A 21,172-nucleotide genomic window follows, 5' to 3' on the forward strand; every position below is an offset into this window, starting at 1 on the left:
CATTAAGAATTTCCTGAAAGGTCTTCAAATACTGCTAAAATACAGATCTGGACCTTCTAGCAGTCAAAGTGGAATGAGCCATAACAACTTCGTTGAAATATACGTGGGAATCCATTCAAGACAAGTGCCAAAATTAATGACTTTTTTACAGTGACCTCATTATTTCCATTCTGACGATACCATCCACAGTCAATAACTTTGTTGTTGCCAGTTAAAGCGAACATATGCTGCGTGAGCAACATTATTAATCTGATTTCTGATTTGCTTTGCAAGTGCTGGTATTGTTAGAAACCCTACGAGTAATTTGCACAGAATTTGGCACGGTAACCCCCAGGAGGACATTCAACAACTCTGTCAAAGAGAGCCAAGTCGGATAAGTGCTTGCATAATGGCGAAAGGTGAACCAACTCGTTGTTGAACTGCTTAATTTGTGAAGCCTTTTGTTTTCAACAAATCATACAATATTTCTGGAATTGTAATATTTTGTTTGTTTGTACATGTACACCACGTCCACGACTTCCGTCCCATTTGGATAATTCCATCGGAAGGCGAGGTTCCTTTCAAGGAACACTATTGCGAAAATTTAGAGAACCGTTGTAACGTCGCGAGTCACTACGCAATAGCATTTTATTGCAGTACGCTTCTTCGAAGTGTGATCTCGTAGCATTGGAGCCGTTGACGGTGGCAATATACAGCCGCTGATATCTTAGCGTGACTCACTCGCACCTGTCACTAGCATAGCCGTGGGAAGAGCAACCTGTGTCAGTTCGACCGACAGAATATTCAAGACCCTAAGAATCTAAATAAACAGTATTAAATATTATTCAATTTTGTTAAAAGTCAATATGCAGCCCTTTGCTATTAAAAGCAAGGTTATGTTAAAATCTCAGCTATCTAGCTGAGATACTTTCAGATCTAGAGACAATTACCTAAAACACCAAAAACCGACACTTATAAGATTAAGCTCAGATCGGATTCATAACAGTTTGTCTTTTAGTTTCATTTGGAATTATTACTGAAGTTCGCTAAATGGCGGAACAATTTATTTAGATTTTTTATAATTAAAAACGTTCACTGTTTTCCATTTTTGTAACATAGAATTCAGAAAGGTTTAATATTCATTTAATAACTATTTGTTTTCTTGTGTGAATAAATGAGGGTGAGGCAGAGTGTACATACAGATTCAATATTATCTGATGTTAAACATTACGTAACTACACTCCTGGAAATGGAAAAAAGAACACATTGACACCGGTGTGTCAGACCCACCATACTTGCTCCGGCCACTGCGAGAGGGCTGTACAAGCAATGATCACACGCACGGCACAGCGGACACACCAGGAACCGCGGTGTTGGCCGTCGAATGGCGCTAGCTGCGCAGCATTTGTGCACCGCCGCCGTCAGTGTCAGCCAGTTTGCCGTGGCATACGGAGCTCCATCGCAGTCTTTAACACTGGTAGCATGCCGCGACAGCGTGGACGTGAACCGTATGTGCAGTTGACGGACTTTGAGCGAGGGCGTATAGTGGGCATGCGGGAGGCCGGGTGGACGTACCGCCGAATTGCTCAACACGTGGGGCGTGAGGTCTCCACGGTACATCGATGTTGTCGCCAGTGGTCGGCGGAAGGTGCACGTGCCCGTCGACCTGGGACCGGACCGCAGCGACGCACGGATGCACGCCAAGACCGTAGGATCCTACGCAGTGCCGTAGGGGACCGCACCGCCACTTCCCAGCAAATTAGGGACACTGTTGCTCCTGGGGTATCGGCGAGGACCATTCGCAACCGTCTCCATGAAGCTGGGCTACGGTCCCGCACACCGTTAGGCCGTCTTCCGCTCACGCCCCAACATCGTGCAGCCCGCGTCCAGTGGTGTCGCGACAGGCGTGAATGGAGGGACGAATGGAGACGTGTCGTCTTCAGCGATGAGAGTCGCTTCTGCCTTGGTGCCAATGATGGTCGTATGCGTGTTTGGCGCCGTGCAGGTGAGCGCCACAATCAGGACTGCATACGACCGAGGCACACAGGGCCAACACCCGGCATCATGGTGTGGGGAGCGATCTCCTACACTGGCCGTACACCACTGGTGATCGTCGAGGGGACACTGAATAGTGCACGGTACATCCAAACCGTCATCGAACCCATCGTTCTACCATTCCTAGACCGGCAAGGGAACTTGCTGTTCCAACAGGACAATGCACGTCCGCATGTATCCCGTGCCACCCAACGTGCTCTAGAAGGTGTAAGTCAACTACCCTGGCCAGCAAGATCTCCGGATCTGTCCCCCATTGAGCATGTTTGGGACTGGATGAAGCGTCGTCTCACGCGGTCTGCACGTCCAGCACGAACGCTGGTCCAACTGAGGCGCCAGGTGGAAATGGCATGGCAAGCCGTTCCACAGGACTACATCCAGCATCTCTACGATCGTCTCCATGGGAGAATAGCAGCCTGCATTGCTGCGAAAGGTGGATATACACTGTACTAGTGCCGACATTGTGTATGCTCTGTTGCCTGTGTCTATGTGCCTGTGGTTCTGTCAGTGTGATCATGTGATGTATCTGACCCCAGGAATGTGTCAATAAAGTTTCCCCTTCCTGGGACAATGAATTCACGGTGTTCTTATTTCAATTTCCAGGAGTGTATGTCATGGGAAAGTGTGAAGCAAGCAGTTGCAATGAAAGCTGTAATTTCCCTACCTTGCTGATGACGTATGTCCAAGGGTACTTGCCTTTGTAACAAAGCTGCCAGAATTGCCATTTGCAGAGTAATGATTTTCTAGTCATTTCAAGATTAGTTTTCGTTTGGTTTTGTTAAACATTTTATTAAGATTTGCATGATGAAGTGACGTAAATGCATCTGTGTATATTGACTGGCGTAGGACAGTTTTGAGTGGCTGGTCATTTTGAACAACCAATAAGAGTTAAGAATTTCCCGCGCTCTATCAAGTTGTTATAGGCGCCGGGAGGATCGGCAGGATGGGAGTCGTTGGGTAGTTATCGGACGTACAGGTCATGTTGGACTTGTCTATCTACGTTATGAGTAAAATGAAGAAGATACTGGTATTTCGCGTCCGGATGGACTGCCGTGAAAGCAGTTGCATTTACGGACAAATTGTAGAAATTTGAGCTTTGTGATGTGTTTAGTTGGAAACATAAACGTGTGTGAACTTTCGGTATTTGTAGAATTCCGCGTGGCATGTTTCATATTCATCTATGGAATAGTTGGCGAGCAGTTTCTTTAGTAGAAATCCACTAAAAAAAAAAAGACCGAATGTGAAACTCATGTATTGTAGCAGAGCATCGACTGTAGATCACGTAATAATTCGGGTCGGACTTAAGTAAATTTCTGGTTGTCTCGCGTGAATACTGGGTTGTATGAACTGTGAGCTGAGGACATTGATATTAGTCGTTTAGATAAAAACAGGCTGATGGGTAATTCTTTAATTTGGAACCTAAAGAAATAAAGAACTTGTTGCGGAATTTTGACTTTTTTTCTAAAAGAATGAAGCCGTCGCCCGCCACCCGAAAATCGTTATAAGATATTACAGGATATGAAACTTCCTGGCAGATTAAAACTGTGTGCCGGGCCGAGACTCGAACGCGGGACCTTTGCCTTTCGCGGGCAAGTGCTCTACCGACTGAGCTAACCAAAGCACGACTCACGCCCCGTCCCCACAGCTTCACTTCTGCCAGTACCTCGCCTCCTACCTTCCATACTTCACAGAAGCTCTCCTGCGAACCTTGCAGAACTAGCACTCCTGGAAGAAAGCATATTCTGGAGACACGGCGTGGCCACAGCCTGGGGGATGTTTCTAGAATGAAATTTTCACTCTACAGCGGAGTGTGCGCTGATATGAAACTTCCTGGCAGATTAAAACTGTGTGCCGGACCAAGACTAGTTTTGCAAGGTTCGCGGGAGAGATTCTGTGAAGTATGGAAAGTAAGAGTTTAAGTACTGGCGGAATTGAGGCTGTGAGGACGGGGCGTGAGTCGTGCTTGGGTAGCTCAGTTGGTAGAGCACTTGCCCGCGAAAGGCCAAGGTCCCGAGTTCGAGTCTCGGTCCGGCACACAGTTTTAATCTGTCACGAAGTTTCAATCAGCGCACACTGCGCTGTAGAGTGAAAATTTCATTCTAGATTAGTTCTTGGCAGAAGGTACTATCAGTCAGTGACTGTGGGCCATTATCTGGCTAGAATGTTATCAGTCTGGTCACAGGCCGACCGACGTTCACCCACAAGCAGCTAACAAGCAACCTGAGTGTTAATTGTACAGGAAATGGACAAGAATACAAAAACATTGCGAAAAATGCTTGCTAGAATAGAAAAGCAGATACTAGCTAAGCCTGCAGATGGCACTGTTGTATTCCACTTCCAGATGCGGAACTATCGTCTCGACACGTGATGGCTTAGTAAATGCAATTAGATAAAAAATGGTTGAAATGGCTCTGAGCACTATGAAATTTAACTGTTGAGGTCATCAGTCCCCTAGAACTTAGAACTACTTAAACCTAACTAACCTAAGGACAACACACACATTCATGCCCGAGACAGGATTCGAACCTGCGACCGCAGCGGTCGTGCGGTTCCACACTGTAGCGCCTAGAACCGCTCGGCCACTCCGGCCGGCGCAATTAGATAACTCAAGGCTTATGTCTACTTGCGCACTGATGAGTTAAAGTAGATTCGGTAGATGAGCTAAAGTACAAATGCCTTGTAAGTCAGCCCGCGTGGTCTATCACGGCTGTGTTACGCACTTGAAGGGACGCCAAGGCGATGCGAGGGATGTTCCCTGGAGGAACAGGACGGCGGGCTGTATGTGCCGCGCGCCTGCGACGCAATTATGTGTACGGGGGGCTTGGGTCGGGGCTCATGCAATATGTATGTGCCGCCGCAATCTGCCCTCTGCCGCGCCTTGGTTTCCGTGAGGGAGGGAGGTGGTGGTGGTGGTGGTGGTGCCGCTGAGGGGGCGCCAGAGACCACGACATCGACGACGCCCTGGGGACTGGGACTGCAACCCGGCTGGTCGCAACTCGCGTATCCTGATCTTACTGGACCCCCACAGGTGGCCGCCTGTAGCGGAAGTTGCTGTGCCACGTACTCGTGTATCTCTCTCTCCAGTGGAGGCGTGCGCGCCACTTCTCTTCTAGTGAACTACCGGGTGTTGTCGACATAATTACACGGTGAGTGGCGTAAGACGTAACAGCACATTTATATCTTGAAAAGTTTATGTCAAATGACAGTGCAGATAAACTGACAGAAATTGGAGATGATAGACTTTTAAGTTTAGCATTTTGTCCGTCCTCAGCAACTATAGTCGTATATAATGAAATAATAAGTATCGAATTGCATAAAAGACATTTAATTTTCTGACCGGTTTCGGGTACTTAGCGCCTTTCTTCAGAAGGTTATGCCTATCGAATTATCTGCGAGTTTGAATAATAAAGTACGTACAGCACAATGGTTCAAATGGTTCAGAGCAATATGGGACTTAACTTCTGAAGTCATCGGTCCCCTAGAACTTAGAACTACTTAAACCTAACTAACCTAAGTACAGCACACACATCCATGCCGGAGGCAGGATTCGAACCTGCGACCGACAGCACAATGCCATGGCCCTAAATATATATGTAGAAGCAATAAGTAATACAACATTGAGTCCATTAATGTAATAAGTGCTGTTAGATGCCTACATATAACTCACAGTGTCTGCATAAAACTAGTACAAAAAAGCTTTGAAGTACTCATCTGATACCGTGGAGATGTTCATTAGATAATGAGTATTGTACATTCAGAAATGATGTCCACCGTCCTCAGTATGAGGCGTTATCCCAACGGGAACGAGATCATAGTATTCATTGTACCAACAGTCTGCCAATGTTGTCTTGAGGAATTCCCTGCCACGGCTGACACACACGGTGCATTGCTTTATGAAGATTGCTGGTTGAAGACTCGTATGGAAGTGTAGGTCTTCCCATCGCTTCCAGGACTGGGGATCAGCAGGCCAGTCAATGACCCACACATCCGTGATAGGGTCTGTGATGTGAACTGCAATGCGGAGACTTGCACTACCTTGTTGGAATATGTCTCTTGTTCCCAGGTCATGAAGGTATGAAAACAGATCTACAATTCTTGCCACAAACTGGTTAGCATTCGACCATCTTTCAATAACTACCAAAAAATCGTCATTACTTATTAACTACTGAAACTGGAATGTTAATTTTGTGTGTGTTACCAAGGCCACCTTGAGATGACGATAACTTAATAATGTTGCTCAGGTATTGTGGTAATTTCTCTCAGTGTCTTCGGCTCAATAGGTATAAGCATTAGTAAGTTCGATATTAGGGTCAAATGTTAAATGGAGCCTTTGTGAGTAGAATCCTGCTGTCTTGAACGAGGGATGGACCCGCAAACTGAGATTAGACGTAAAAATTTCTGATATCCTAAAGACGTTACATCACAGAGCACATCCTTCAGTACTTACTGCAAAAAGACCCAGTTCAGTCGGTCACAAATGTAGTGCCACTCTGTGAGTCGACTGTTTTTGTCTGCAACGAGACTTTACATAGGGCCAGTGAGGGGTAAAGTGCACTTAACGATGTGAGAAATTTTCATGTGACGTAGGCAACAGAAAATGAAGACCGACAATCATGAGTCACATGCTGAACGCCAGTGATAATGTTGTGCGTAATTATTTCGCCTCGTAGATGTATTTTGCTGACGTTTTCTTTGTCTCGAAGGATTTAAAAATTTAAGTTATTAGTAATTAACAATGTACTATTAGGTTTCACAGTAGCGAAAACGTTTTAGATTCTAATGTATTCCCTTATCTATTCGGATGTCGTGATAGTATAGAGTAGCTAGGAATACCCGCTAAAATATAATTCCCCTTTGGGGGCAGAATATGCTAATTTACTAGATTTTAGAAGCTGTCGATATGCAGGAACCTAAGCAATCATATTTGTAGCCTTACCTGTCAAAAATGCTTTGTTTATTTCTTCGAATATGTCTTGAGTTTCGAGGATGTGGTTACGCATGAACCTAATACAGCACAGCTTAAATTGCTGAGATTTGTTTACGAAGCGAACAAAAAACCGCCGCAACGTTAGCATGGGTGATTATCTACGTCGTTCCTTAAATCTATAATCTGTAATGACTGTCGGAGAGTACTTCTCATTGTACTATGTACACTCCTGGAAATGGAAAAAAGAACACATTGACACCGGTGTGTCAGACCCACCATACTTGCTACGGACACTGCGAGAGGGCTGTACAAGCAATGATCACACGCACGGCACAGCGGACACACCAGGAACCGCGGTGTTGGCCGTCGAATGGCGCTAGCTGCGCAGCATTTGTGCACCGCCGCCGTCAGTGTCAGCCAGTTTGCCGTGGCATACGGAGCTCCATCGCAGTCTTTAACACTGGTAGCATGCCGCGACAGCGTGGACGTGAACCGTATGTGCAGTTGACGGACTTTGAGCGAGGGCGTATAGTGGGCATGCGGGAGGCCGGGTGGACGTACCGCCGAATTGCTCAACACGTGGGGCGTGAGGTCTCCACAGTACATCGATGTTGTCGCCAGTGGTCGGCGGAAGGTGCACGTGCCCGTCGACCTGGGACCGGACCGCAGCGACGCACGGATGCACGCCAAGACCGTAGGATCCTACGCAGTGCCGTAGGGGACCGCACCGCCACTTCCCAGCAAATTAGGGACACTGTTGCTCCTGGGGTATCGGCGAGGACCATTCGCAACCGTCTCCATGAATCTGGGCTACGGTCCCGCACACCGTTAGGCCGTCTTCCGCTCACGCCCCAACATCGTGCAGCCCGCGTCCACTGGTGTCGCGACAGGCGTGAATGGAGGGACGAATGGAGACGTGTCGTCTTCAGCGATGAGAGTCGCTTCTGCCTTGGTGCCAATGATGGTCGTATGCGTGTTTGGCGCCGTGCAGGTGAGCGCCACAATCAGGACTGCATACGACCGAGGCACACAGGGCCAACACCCGGCATCATGGTGTGGGGAGCGATCTCCTACACTGGCCGTACACCACTGGTGATCGTCGAGGGGACACTGAATAGTGCACGGTACATCCAAACCGTCATCGAACCCATCGTTCTACCATTCCTAGACCGGCAAGGGAACTTGCTGTTCCAACAGGACAATGCACGTCCGCATGTATCCCGTGCCACCCAACGTGCTCTAGAAGGTGTACGTCAACTACCCTGGCCAGCAAGATCTCCGGATCTGTCCCCCATTGAGCATGTTTGGGACTGGATGAAGCGTCGTCTCACGCGGTCTGCACGTCCAGCACGAACGCTGGTCCAACTGAGGCGCCAGGTGGAAATGGCATGGCAAGCCGCTCCACAGGACTACATCCAGCATCTCTACGATCGTCTCCATGGGAGAATAGCAGCCTGCATTGCTGCGAAAGGTTGGATATACACTGTACTAGTGCCGACATTGTGCATGCTCTGTTGCCTGTGTCTATGTGCCTGTGGTTCTGTCAGTGTGATCATGTGATGTATCTGACCCCAGGAATGTGTCAATAAAGTTTCCCCTTCCTGGGACAATGAATTCACGGTGTTCTTATTTCAATTTCCAGGAGTGTATTACGACTTCCAATTGCGTATGGATCATGAGAAGAATGATTGCTTAACGGTCTCTGTGTGCGCTGTTAACTGACTTAATTTAGTTTTCGCGTTGATTACGGGAGTGTAAAGCATGTAGTTGTAGTGTTTTACTAGATTCGTCACCTAATACCGGTTCCTGAAGCTATGTAGGTGCAAAACTGTTTGACGTCTGTCTTGAAGTGTCACTCACTATAAACTTTCATATATTACACTCACTCTGCCCTTCTTCTTGTACGTTAAGTAATCCCTGTTAGTCCTTCTTAGTATGGTCCAGGCGCATTTGAGCAATGTCTTATGATATGATGCGCAGATGATTTGTAGACTGGCTGCAATTCTTTTTTTCAGTATTCTTACTCAGTGAACCAAAGTCTACCTTTTTTTTTACGTACGACTGAGTGTATGTCATCGTTGCATTTCATACCCGTAGAAAGTGTTATAACTAGGTGTTTGCAAGAGTTGACTTATTCAAACAGTGAGCCACTGATGTTAGTCATGGAGGATTACGTTTTATGAAGTGCAAAAATATCCACTTCTGGAATTTCGAAGCTAGTTGACGATCTTCGCACCATTCTGGAGTCTTATGAAGATCTGACGGAATATTTGTGTAGATTTTTTCAGACAGTGCCGATAAATGCATTGCCTGCAAATATTGTGTGGCATGTCAGTGCCATATCACATCAACAGCGAGGATCCCAACAAACATCTCTGGAGTACACTTGAAGCTATTCTACAACTCCAACTGAGATAACATGCTGGAACTTCCCTGCCAAGAAATCACGAATCCATTTGAAGATTACATTTGATATCCTGTATGACCATAATTTCGTTAACAAGTGTTGGAGTGGTATTAAGTCAAATGCTTTTCGAGGTGTTATTTTCTGCCAGAAACTTCCAGATAGGCTTGCTGGCATTCTAGCTTGCTTAATGTACTTGCTTAACAAGCCCATGGAGATTAATGTGGTAGCAGGTGGCCCTGATAACATGCGTGCCGTGACATCTGAAAATTCTCTCCACTGCTAAAAGGGCGTGGTCGTGAGGATATCACGCTAAACCAACGGGACCTGAGCTCAAAGCCTCAGCTTGAATAAATAACGAATCCCCCAGATTGCTTAAAATACCACGAAGGAAAGCTCGCATGTTGCGCCCCGTGTCAGGGATTTGTTTGACATTCAAACAGAGCCGCAGGCGAGTTTAGTACGCAGAAAGTCTCAGCGCCAGCACCAGCAGAGCGACAGTCAACAGCCGAGGGGCAGCGACGCCAGCGCCACGCGGTTGGCAGCGGCGCGGTCCGGTACCAGCAGGCGCAGCTGCATACATGCCACGCACAAGCAGCAGATGCCACTCATGGCCAGTTTCACACACTAGGACTTTTGTCGCACGGGAAACTGTTACGCACTGAGGCTACTGTTGACTTTTCACTCGTTCCGCTAGTGCCACATCTGGCAGCTAGAAATAAAAGTGGCAGTAAAAACATTTGATATAAATGTAAATATGTCATAGTTCTTTATTGCAGTCAGTGTGTGTATAAATGTATATCTTTTCACATAAAAAATAAAAATTCTATTTTCATTTCATGTGATTTTTGACGCCACAGTTTTCCTCACTCCATTCTGAAAGAAGTAGTCGCTTAACATATTGTTATTTTTTTTTTATTGTTTACAAATGGTTCAAATGGCTCTAAGCTCTATGAGACTTAACATCAGAGGTCATCAATCCCCTAGATTTAGAACTAGTTAAACCTAATTAACCTAAGGACATCACACACATCCATACCCGAGACAGGATTCGAACCTGCAACTGTAGCAGCAGCGCGGTTCCGGACTGAAGCGCCTAGAACCGCTAGGTCACAGCGGTCGGCTATCTCTTATATGGGGTTAAAAAAGGTGAACGTACGTTGATAGTTTTTGCAGATTTGGAGAAAGCTTTCTATAATGTTGAGTGGATTACACTCTCTGAAATTCAGAAGACAGATAATATATAAGGATAATATGTGAGGGTAGAAAGTTCCTACTTGTACAAAAACCAGATTGGAGTTGTAAGAGTCAAAGGACTTGAAAGAGAAGCAATGATCCAGGAGGTATTTACACAGTTTTCCAGCCCATCCCCATTGTCGTTCAATCTGTATATTGAACAAGCATTAAAGGAAACCAAAGAAATATTAGGAGAAGGAATTAATTTTCAGGGAAAAAGAAATAAAAATAGTGAGGTTTGACAATGATATTGTATTTCTGTCAGAGGCGGTGATGGACTTGGAATAGCATTTCAGCCGGCCGGTGTGGCCAAGCGGTTAAAGGCGCTACAGTCTGGAACCGCGTGGCCGCTACGGTCGCAGGTTCGAATCCTGCCTCGGGCATGGATGTGTGTGATGTCCTTAGGTTAGTTAGGTTTAAGTAGTTCTAACTTCTAGGGGACTGATGACCTCCGAAGTTAAGTGCCATAGTGCTCAGAGCCAATAGCATTTCAACGGAATGGATAGCGTCTTGAAAAGAGATCAGAAGATGAACATCAGCAAAATTAAAAGAAGAGTAACTGAACGTTGTCCAATTAAATCAGGTGATGTCGAGGGAATTACTTTAGCTAAAAAGACACTAAAAGTACTATATGAGTTTTGCTATTTCGCCAGCAAAATAACCAGATGGATATGAAGAGCAAACCGGTTAGAACAAAAAAAATTTCTTTGAAAAGAAGAACTTATTAATGTATAATTTTACTTCAGGTGTTATAAAGTATTTTCTGAACTTATGTGCATTGAGTGTAACTTTTTACGGAAGTGAATGTGGACAACAAGCGGTCCAGACAAGAAGTGAACAGAAGGTTTTGAAATTTGGTACTGCAGAAGAATTCTGAAGATTGTATGGGCAAACAGAGTAATTGACGAGGAGCTACTGAATCGAAGTAGGGGAAGAAAGAAATTTATAGGATAACTTGGCGGTAAAAATTGTAAATGGAGACCGCAGGATGAATGTAGTAAAGAGATTCAAATGCATGTAAGTCACAATAGTTATTCGCAGTTCTACATCTACATTTATACTCCGGAAGCCACCCAACGGTGTGTAGCGGAGGGCACTTTACGTGCTACTGTCATTACCTCCCTTTTCTGTTCCAGTCGCGTATGGTTCGCGGGAAGAACGACTGTCTGAAAGCCTCCGTGCGCGCTCTAATCTCTCTAATTTTACATTCGTGATCTCCTCGGGAGGTATAAATAGGGGGAAGCAATATATTCGATACCTCATCCAGAAACGCACCATCTCGAAACCTGGCGAGCAAGCTACACCGCGATGCAGAGCGCCTCTCTTGCAGAGTCTGCCACTTGAGTTTGCTAAACATCTCCGTAACGCTATCACGGTTACCAAATAACCCTGTGACGAAGCGCGCCGCTCTTCTTTGGATCTTCTCTATCTCTTCCATCAACCCGATCTGGTACGGACCCCACACTGATGAGCAATACTCAAGTACAGGTCGAACGAGTGTTTTGTAAGCCACCTCCTTTGTTGATGGACTACATTTTCTAAGCACTCTCCCAATGAATCTCAACCTGGTGCCCGCCTTACCAACAATTAATTTTATATGATCATTCTACTTCAAATCGTTCCGCACGCATACTCCCAGATATTTTACAGAAGTAACTGCTACCAGTGTTTGTTCCGCTATCATGTAATCATACAATAAAGGATTTCACACGATAGACTAGAACAGAAAGCTGCATCAAACAAATCTAACCTCCTTGCCTAGGGTCTCCAGATGAAAGTTGATGTCGTCAAGCCCTGAATGAAAATTGCGCAACGGATAACTGGGGAGGGGAGCTTGAGAGCGCTCCCTAGAGAGCGTGCCCTTTCTGTGCGATACTAGGCAAGGGGCTGGGGGGCTCACACGCTGATGTGTGGGTCCCTGCATTCTGTATCTTCTATTTTTAAATTAATTCCTTTAACTGGACTCCTATGTGATTTTTTAAGGTATGTTAAAGATTGACGACAATTGATTACCTATTTATTTTAAACATTATCACTCGACTTTACAGCGATTGCAGCAATTGTTCCATTTTACAGGTATTACAATTTTACAACTTATAGCTCGGGTACATTATATACTAATCTGCACGCACATTTCTACGGGCAAGACAGAATTGCGTTGGACTAATGTACACCACCAAAGTCTACCAACATTTTACATGGGACATCCACTATGTGAGGAGGATAACGGGCTAACTGGGGTCCAGATACATTAACACAGGGGGTCAAATTTCCGGAATTAAACGAGAACATTCATTTCCTTACACAATCCAGAGCTGGAAATAAAAGAATTAGTACAAATATTTAAATACCTCTCTTCCATGCGTGAACATTGAGACAGACGCACTGAGGGCACGTCTGCTCACTTACCCGTCTTCTGTAACACCCCCTAGAATATGGCGGGCACCCGGAGGTCTTCCTGGGCCCCGGTGGAGGGGGTGGTCGAACCACTTGGCCGTGACCAACCTCTCCACCCCAAATCTTGTGACACTGGAAGGAAAGTCTTTGACTTTTACCTGCTTGTGATGTCTCTCTGATCCCCTCCCCAGGAGTAAGGTTGGCACTACTATACTACAGAACTACTTCCCAACAAAGATTTGGCCACGCTTTATGGAAAGGTGTGAGGAGGATTAGGAAAGTTCGTGTGCAGATTCACATTCACGTACAAGAAATGCATAATACACGTCACATATAAATACGTATTATGAAGCCTGACACATTTCTTTACACCCGTCCAAATGGGTTCTGTTGCACTCGCGGCCGGCCGCGTCGTGTAATAAAATTGGTGGCGGAGCCTCCTCTGTTTCTATTTCCCGGTGCACAACATGAGAAGAATGATTGCTTAACGGTCTCTGTGTGCGCTGTTAACTGACTTAATTTAGTTTTCGCGTTGATTACGGGAGTGTAAAGCATGTAGTTGTAGTGTTTTACTAGATTCGTCACCTAATACCGGTTCCTGAAGCTATGTAGGTGCAAAACTGTTTGACGTCTGTCTTGAAGTGTCACTCACTATAAACTTTCATATATTACACTCACTCTGCCCTTCTTCTTGTACGTTAAGTAATCCCTGTTAGTCCTTCTTAGTATGGTCCAGGCGCATTTGAGCAATGTCTTATGATATGATGCGCAGATGATTTGTAGACTGGCTGCAATTCTTTTTTTCAGTATTCTTACTCAGTGAACCAAAGTCTACCTTTTTTTTTACGTACGACTGAGTGTATGTCATCGTTGCATTTCATACCCGTAGAAAGTGTTATAACTAGGTGTTTGCAAGAGTTGACTTATTCAAACAGTGAGCCACTGATGTTAGTCATGGAGGATTACGTTTTATGAAGTGCAAAAATATCCACTTCTGGAATTTCGAAGCTAGTTGACGATCTTCGCACCATTCTGGAGTCTTATGAAGATCTGACGGAATATTTGTGTAGATTTTTTCAGACAGTGCCGATAAATGCATTGCCTGCAAATATTGTGTGGCATGTCAGTGCCATATCACATCAACAGCGAGGATCCCAACAAACATCTCTGGAGTACACTTGAAGCTATTCTACAACTCCAACTGAGATAACATGCTGGAACTTCCCTGCCAAGAAATCACGAATCCATTTGAAGATTACATTTGATATCCTGTATGACCATAATTTCGTTAACAAGTGTTGGAGTGGTATTAAGTCAAATGCTTTTCGAGGTGTTATTTTCTGCCAGAAACTTCCAGATAGGCTTGCTGGCATTCTAGCTTGCTTAATGTACTTGCTTAACAAGCCCATGGAGATTAATGTGGTAGCAGGTGGCCCTGATAACATGCGTGCCGTGACATCTGAAAATTCTCTCCACTGCTAAAAGGGCGTGGTCGTGAGGATATCACGCTAAACCAACGGGACCTGAGCTCAAAGCCTCAGCTTGAATAAATAACGAATCCCCCAGATTGCTTAAAATACCACGAAGGAAAGCTCGCATGTTGCGCCCCGTGTCAGGGATTTGTTTGACATTCAAACAGAGCCGCAGGCGAGTTTAGTACGCAGAAAGTCTCAGCGCCAGCACCAGCAGAGCGACAGTCAACAGCCGAGGGGCAGCGACGCCAGCGCCACGCGGTTGGCAGCGGCGCGGTCCGGTACCAGCAGGCGCAGCTGCATACATGCCACGCACAAGCAGCAGATGCCACTCATGGCCAGTTTCACACACTAGGACTTTTGTCGCACGGGAAACTGTTACGCACTGAGGCTACTGTTGACTTTTCACTCGTTCCGCTAGTGCCACATCTGGCAGCTAGAAATAAAAGTGGCAGTAAAAACATTTGATATAAATGTAAATATGTCATAGTTCTTTATTGCAGTCAGTGTGTGTATAAATGTATATCTTTTCACATAAAAAATAAAAATTCTATTTTCATTTCATGTGATTTTTGACGCCACAGTTTTCCTCACTCCATTCTGAAAGAAGTAGTCGCTTAACATATTGTTATTTTTTTTTTATTGTTTACAAATGGTTCAAATGGCTCTAAGCTCTATGAGACTTAACATCAGAGGTCATCAATCCCCTAGATTTAGAACTAGTTAAACCTAATTAACCTAAGGACATCACACACATCCATACCCGAGACAGGATTCGAACCTGCAACTGTAGCAGCAGCGCGGTTCCGGACTGAAGCGCCTAGAACCGCTAGGTCACAGCGGTCGGCTATCTCTTATATGGGGTTAAAAAAGGTGAACGTACGTTGATAGTTTTTGCAGATTTGGAGAAAGCTTTCTATAATGTTGAGTGGATTACACTCTCTGAAATTCAGAAGACAGATAATATATAAGGATAATATGTGAGGGTAGAAAGTTCCTACTTGTACAAAAACCAGATTGGAGTTGTAAGAGTCAAAGGACTTGAAAGAGAAGCAATGATCCAGGAGGTATTTACACAGTTTTCCAGCCCATCCCCATTGTCGTTCAATCTGTATATTGAACAAGCATTAAAGGAAACCAAAGAAATATTAGGAGAAGGAATTAATTTTCAGGGAAAAAGAAATAAAAATAGTGAGGTTTGACAATGATATTGTATTTCTGTCAGAGGCGGTGATGGACTTGGAATAGCATTTCAGCCGGCCGGTGTGGCCAAGCGGTTAAAGGCGCTACAGTCTGGAACCGCGTGGCCGCTACGGTCGCAGGTTCGAATCCTGCCTCGGGCATGGATGTGTGTGATGTCCTTAGGTTAGTTAGGTTTAAGTAGTTCTAACTTCTAGGGGACTGATGACCTCCGAAGTTAAGTGCCATAGTGCTCAGAGCCAATAGCATTTCAACGGAATGGATAGCGTCTTGAAAAGAGATCAGAAGATGAACATCAGCAAAATTAAAAGAAGAGTAACTGAACGTTGTCCAATTAAATCAGGTGATGTCGAGGGAATTACTTTAGCTAAAAAGACACTAAAAGTACTATATGAGTTTTGCTATTTCGCCAGCAAAATAACCAGATGGATATGAAGAGCAAACCGGTTAGAACAAAAAAAATTTCTTTGAAAAGAAGAACTTATTAATGTATAATTTTACTTCAGGTGTTATAAAGTATTTTCTGAACTTATGTGCATTGAGTGTAACTTTTTACGGAAGTGAATGTGGACAACAAGCGGTCCAGACAAGAAGTGAACAGAAGGTTTTGAAATTTGGTACTGCAGAAGAATTCTGAAGATTGTATGGGCAAACAGAGTAATTGACGAGGAGCTACTGAATCGAAGTAGGGGAAGAAAGAAATTTATAGGATAACTTGGCGGTAAAAATTGTAAATGGAGACCGCAGGATGAATGTAGTAAAGAGATTCAAATGCATGTAAGTCACAATAGTTATTCGCAGTTCTACATCTACATTTATACTCCGGAAGCCACCCAACGGTGTGTAGCGGAGGGCACTTTACGTGCTACTGTCATTACCTCCCTTTTCTGTTCCAGTCGCGTATGGTTCGCGGGAAGAACGACTGTCTGAAAGCCTCCGTGCGCGCTCTAATCTCTCTAATTTTACATTCGTGATCTCCTCGGGAGGTATAAATAGGGGGAAGCAATATATTCGATACCTCATCCAGAAACGCACCATCTCGAAACCTGGCGAGCAAGCTACACCGCGATGCAGAGCGCCTCTCTTGCAGAGTCTGCCACTTGAGTTTGCTAAACATCTCCGTAACGCTATCACGGTTACCAAATAACCCTGTGACGAAGCGCGCCGCTCTTCTTTGGATCTTCTCTATCTCTTCCATCAACCCGATCTGGTACGGACCCCACACTGATGAGCAATACTCAAGTACAGGTCGAACGAGTGTTTTGTAAGCCACCTCCTTTGTTGATGGACTACATTTTCTAAGCACTCTCCCAATGAATCTCAACCTGGTGCCCGCCTTACCAACAATTAATTTTATATGATCATTCTACTTCAAATCGTTCCGCACGCATACTCCCAGATATTTTACAGAAGTAACTGCTACCAGTGTTTGTTCCGCTATCATGTAATCATACAATAAAGGATTTCACACGATAGACTAGAACAGAAAGCTGCATCAAACAAATCTAACCTCCTTGCCTAGGGTCTCCAGATGAAAGTTGATGTCGTCAAGCCCTGAATGAAAATTGCGCAACGGATAACTGGGGAGGGGAGCTTGAGAGCGCTCCCTAGAGAGCGTGCCCTTTCTGTGCGATACTAGGCAAGGGGCTGGGGGGCTCACACGCTGATGTGTGGGTCCCTGCATTCTGTATCTTCTATTTTTAAATTAATTCCTTTAACTGGACTCCTATGTGATTTTTTAAGGTATGTTAAAGATTGACGACAATTGATTACCTATTTATTTTAAACATTATCACTCGACTTTACAGCGATTGCAGCAATTGTTCCATTTTACAGGTATTACAATTTTACAACTTATAGCTCGGGTACATTATATACTAATCTGCACGCACATTTCTACGGGCAAGACAGAATTGCGTTGGACTAATGTACACCACCAAAGTCTACCAACATTTTACATGGGACATCCACTATGTGAGGAGGATAACGGGCTAACTGGGGTCCAGATACATTAACACAGGGGGTCAAATTTCCGGAATTAAACGAGAACATTCATTTCCTTACACAATCCAGAGCTGGAAATAAAAGAATTAGTACAAATATTTAAATACCTCTCTTCCATGCGTGAACATTGAGACAGACGCACTGAGGGCACGTCTGCTCACTTACCCGTCTTCTGTAACACCCCCTAGAATATGGCGGGCACCCGGAGGTCTTCCTGGGCCCCGGTGGAGGGGGTGGTCGAACCACTTGGCCGTGACCAACCTCTCCACCCCAAATCTTGTGACACTGGAAGGAAAGTCTTTGACTTTTACCTGCTTGTGATGTCTCTCTGATCCCCTCCCCAGGAGTAAGGTTGGCACTACTATACTACAGAACTACTTCCCAACAAAGATTTGGCCACGCTTTATGGAAAGGTGTGAGGAGGATTAGGAAAGTTCGTGTGCAGATTCACATTCACGTACAAGAAATGCATAATACACGTCACATATAAATACGTATTATGAAGCCTGACACATTTCTTTACACCCGTCCAAATGGGTTCTGTTGCACTCGCGGCCGGCCGCGTCGTGTAATAAAATTGGTGGCGGAGCCTCCTCTGTTTCTATTTCCCGGTGCGAGCGAGCAGCGAAACCTGCTGCTTATAGAGCGGAAACTACTGTAGCGTTTCATGAAGACCACAACAACAACACGGTAGCATCTTAGCTTTGTAACGAGCACAACATCTAACCACTCACTATAACGCTTCTTGTGGAATTTCACCATTTGTCAAGAACGTCCACTTGATTCACAAATGTTGAACTGAAGAAGTGTGCTTACTCGCAAGTTACTGTCCACTATGTTTTGGACCAGATATATGACACTGCTCGAAATGTACCTAAATATTTCAAAAAGATTTGTAATCTTGGAAAGACACTGACAACAGTATTAGTTTGTGAGTAAGGGTATGCCATGAAATGAAATGGAATGTCGTGTGGCTAGGGCTTCCCGTCGGGTAGACCGGTCGCCTGGTGCAAGTCTTTCTAGTTGACGCCACCTACGCGATTTGTGTTTCGATGGGGATCAGATGATGATGATGAGCGGAGAAAAATCTACGACCCAGCCGGAAATCGAACCCGGGTCCCTTAGCATGGCATTCCGTCGCCCTGACCACTTTTCTTTTGTTGTCTTTGAATTTGTTCGGGGCGGACGTCCCATTATGCTTGTCCAAGTTAATCTTTGATCCATTAATTCAGTTTTTTTTATTACAGAGGGCAGCTAACCCTCTGACCGAACACACTGAGCTGCCGTGCCGGCAAACCACTGAACTGTCGATGCGGACAGGGTGTGTCGTGTAAAAGCGTTCATATCACGCGCTACCGCAGTTCGGCGGTGGGCTGAAACAGTTGTAGGACAACTAAAGGCGTCTGCTGTCCAAAGCATTCTGTTTATTGCGATACTCGTACAGTAGCTTAGAATTCAACGAAGGTGCATCGCAGGTGTTTACTTGTTACATGCATTTTTATCACTAACATGGATTACATTCGGAGAATTCATTGTGTTCAACGCGATTACGCAAAAATGAAAAATCTTCAGGGCTTACAAGTTTCTGTTTGAAGAAATAATTTAAATTTGTTTTATCGGATTTCAGCTGCAAGTTTCCACGAACTACATAGTCACTTGAATAGACACCTATACTTGCAAAATTCCAGGATGAGGAATTGTGTTCAGCGTCTTTAAATATTGGCGATTGCATTAAGTTTTCTTTCTTTTTTAAAATATTGATATATTTATAGTACTTGCACTGTTTGTCAACATAATACAGACACATTCACGTCAAAAACATGTTTTTGTTACTTGACACATTATAAAAGTTTGTTATTTTTTTAGAGAGTTACTGGCAATTCTTTCTTTTATAGGCTACTACCAGTCTAATCGTCATTTTCCGCCTCTTGTTCTTCTTCTTGATGTATTTATAGTGTGTTACTTATTTTTAGCATGTTGCGAAATCTTTCGGTAAATTTGGCATATGTCGTGTTTTCCCATTAAAAAAATCGCTCCATGATGTATTAAGATGTATTATACAGAGGGAGGCAGTTACGAAAGGTCATTCCAAATACAACCAGAAAGAACAAATATACTGCGGTGTGGTTCTTGCCAAGTTATAGCAAACGGTATGGATAATTTATTGACGTTCGCAAGTACTCTTCATCGTTCATAGTCTCCGAATTACGACCCGACTTTTTTTTCTAAAGGAGCTATATACATTTTTCTGTGACATTTGAAAGAAGCTTCTAAGAAAACCTTAATGATGTAACGTGTATGGGACTTGATCACATAGTATCAAGATAACAGCGTCATAGATCACTGCCTCGCCCTCACGAGAAAACACGTAACTCATTAAGGCTCTTATGTTTACCTGTGTGCTTTCCCACCATTCTGCGTTCTGCTGTTGTAGCAATCAGATAACGTGCTCACAAAGCTATTGAGACATTCACAATGAATACGACAGTCGAAAAAGTGAATATCTTTCACCTCGAATGTCGCCAAATTGTTATAGCACACGTGCGGTTGAATGCACGATCTGTCTTTTCAAAGTTAAGAGAAAAGTTCTAGGAACTGTACGTGTGGAGAACAAAATACGCCAGGGAAAAGAAGAGCAACTGATGAAAGAAATGAAAATAACATTTTAGCAGCAGTAACACACAATGCAAATGTCAGAGGCATCTCGAAAGCATAAGAGGGATCCACCAAACACTCCATCGCATTTCTTTCTCTTCACTTTTAGCAGAAACTGCAGCTTCGTGATAGTGATTTCCAAATTTGGTTACAGTTTTCCGTATGTTATCTTCGAAAAGTGTACAGTGATGCGTCATATCCGTGCTAAATTTTGTTTAAGGAAGAAATATCGTTTACAAACCATGGGCTAGTCACTCTTTAGCAGTATGCACTAATCGTCAGTCGAAAATCCACGCTGACTCAAAGAAGTCGATAAAACAGACACACTCTGTCTGTCAACGCTTGGTACTTGTTTTTAAAGCCCCACATCATTAGTCCCTGTTTTGTTGAAGGGAATCTAAATACATTCAAGTATCTCGACTTCCTAAAAAAATAAAAATAATAAAAAATAAATGCTCAAATGGCTCTGAGCACTATGGGTCTTAACGTCTGAGGTCATCAGTCCCCTATAACTTAGAACTACTTAAACCTAACTAACCTAAGGACTGCACACACATCCATGCCCGAGGCAGGATTCGAACCTGCGACCGTAGCGGTCGCGCGGTTCCAGACTGTAGCGCCTAGAACCGCTCGGCCACTCCGGCCGGCTGGACTTCCTAAAATATGCTGCAGCCGCAGTTATTGTAAGACATGCCACTGGATATAAGACAGTCAGTACGGTACCAACATGATGGATGTCCCTCGCAGTCCTCATATGTAGTGACGCATGCTCTTAACAGAACATGTGGAGAGCAAGGGAACAGTCGTTGAGGCAACGCCAGTCTCCACAATCACCAAAATTAAGAT

Source organism: Schistocerca nitens, chromosome 1, assembly GCF_023898315.1.
Source record: "Schistocerca nitens isolate TAMUIC-IGC-003100 chromosome 1, iqSchNite1.1, whole genome shotgun sequence".
Taxonomy (NCBI): domain Eukaryota; kingdom Metazoa; phylum Arthropoda; class Insecta; order Orthoptera; family Acrididae; genus Schistocerca; species Schistocerca nitens.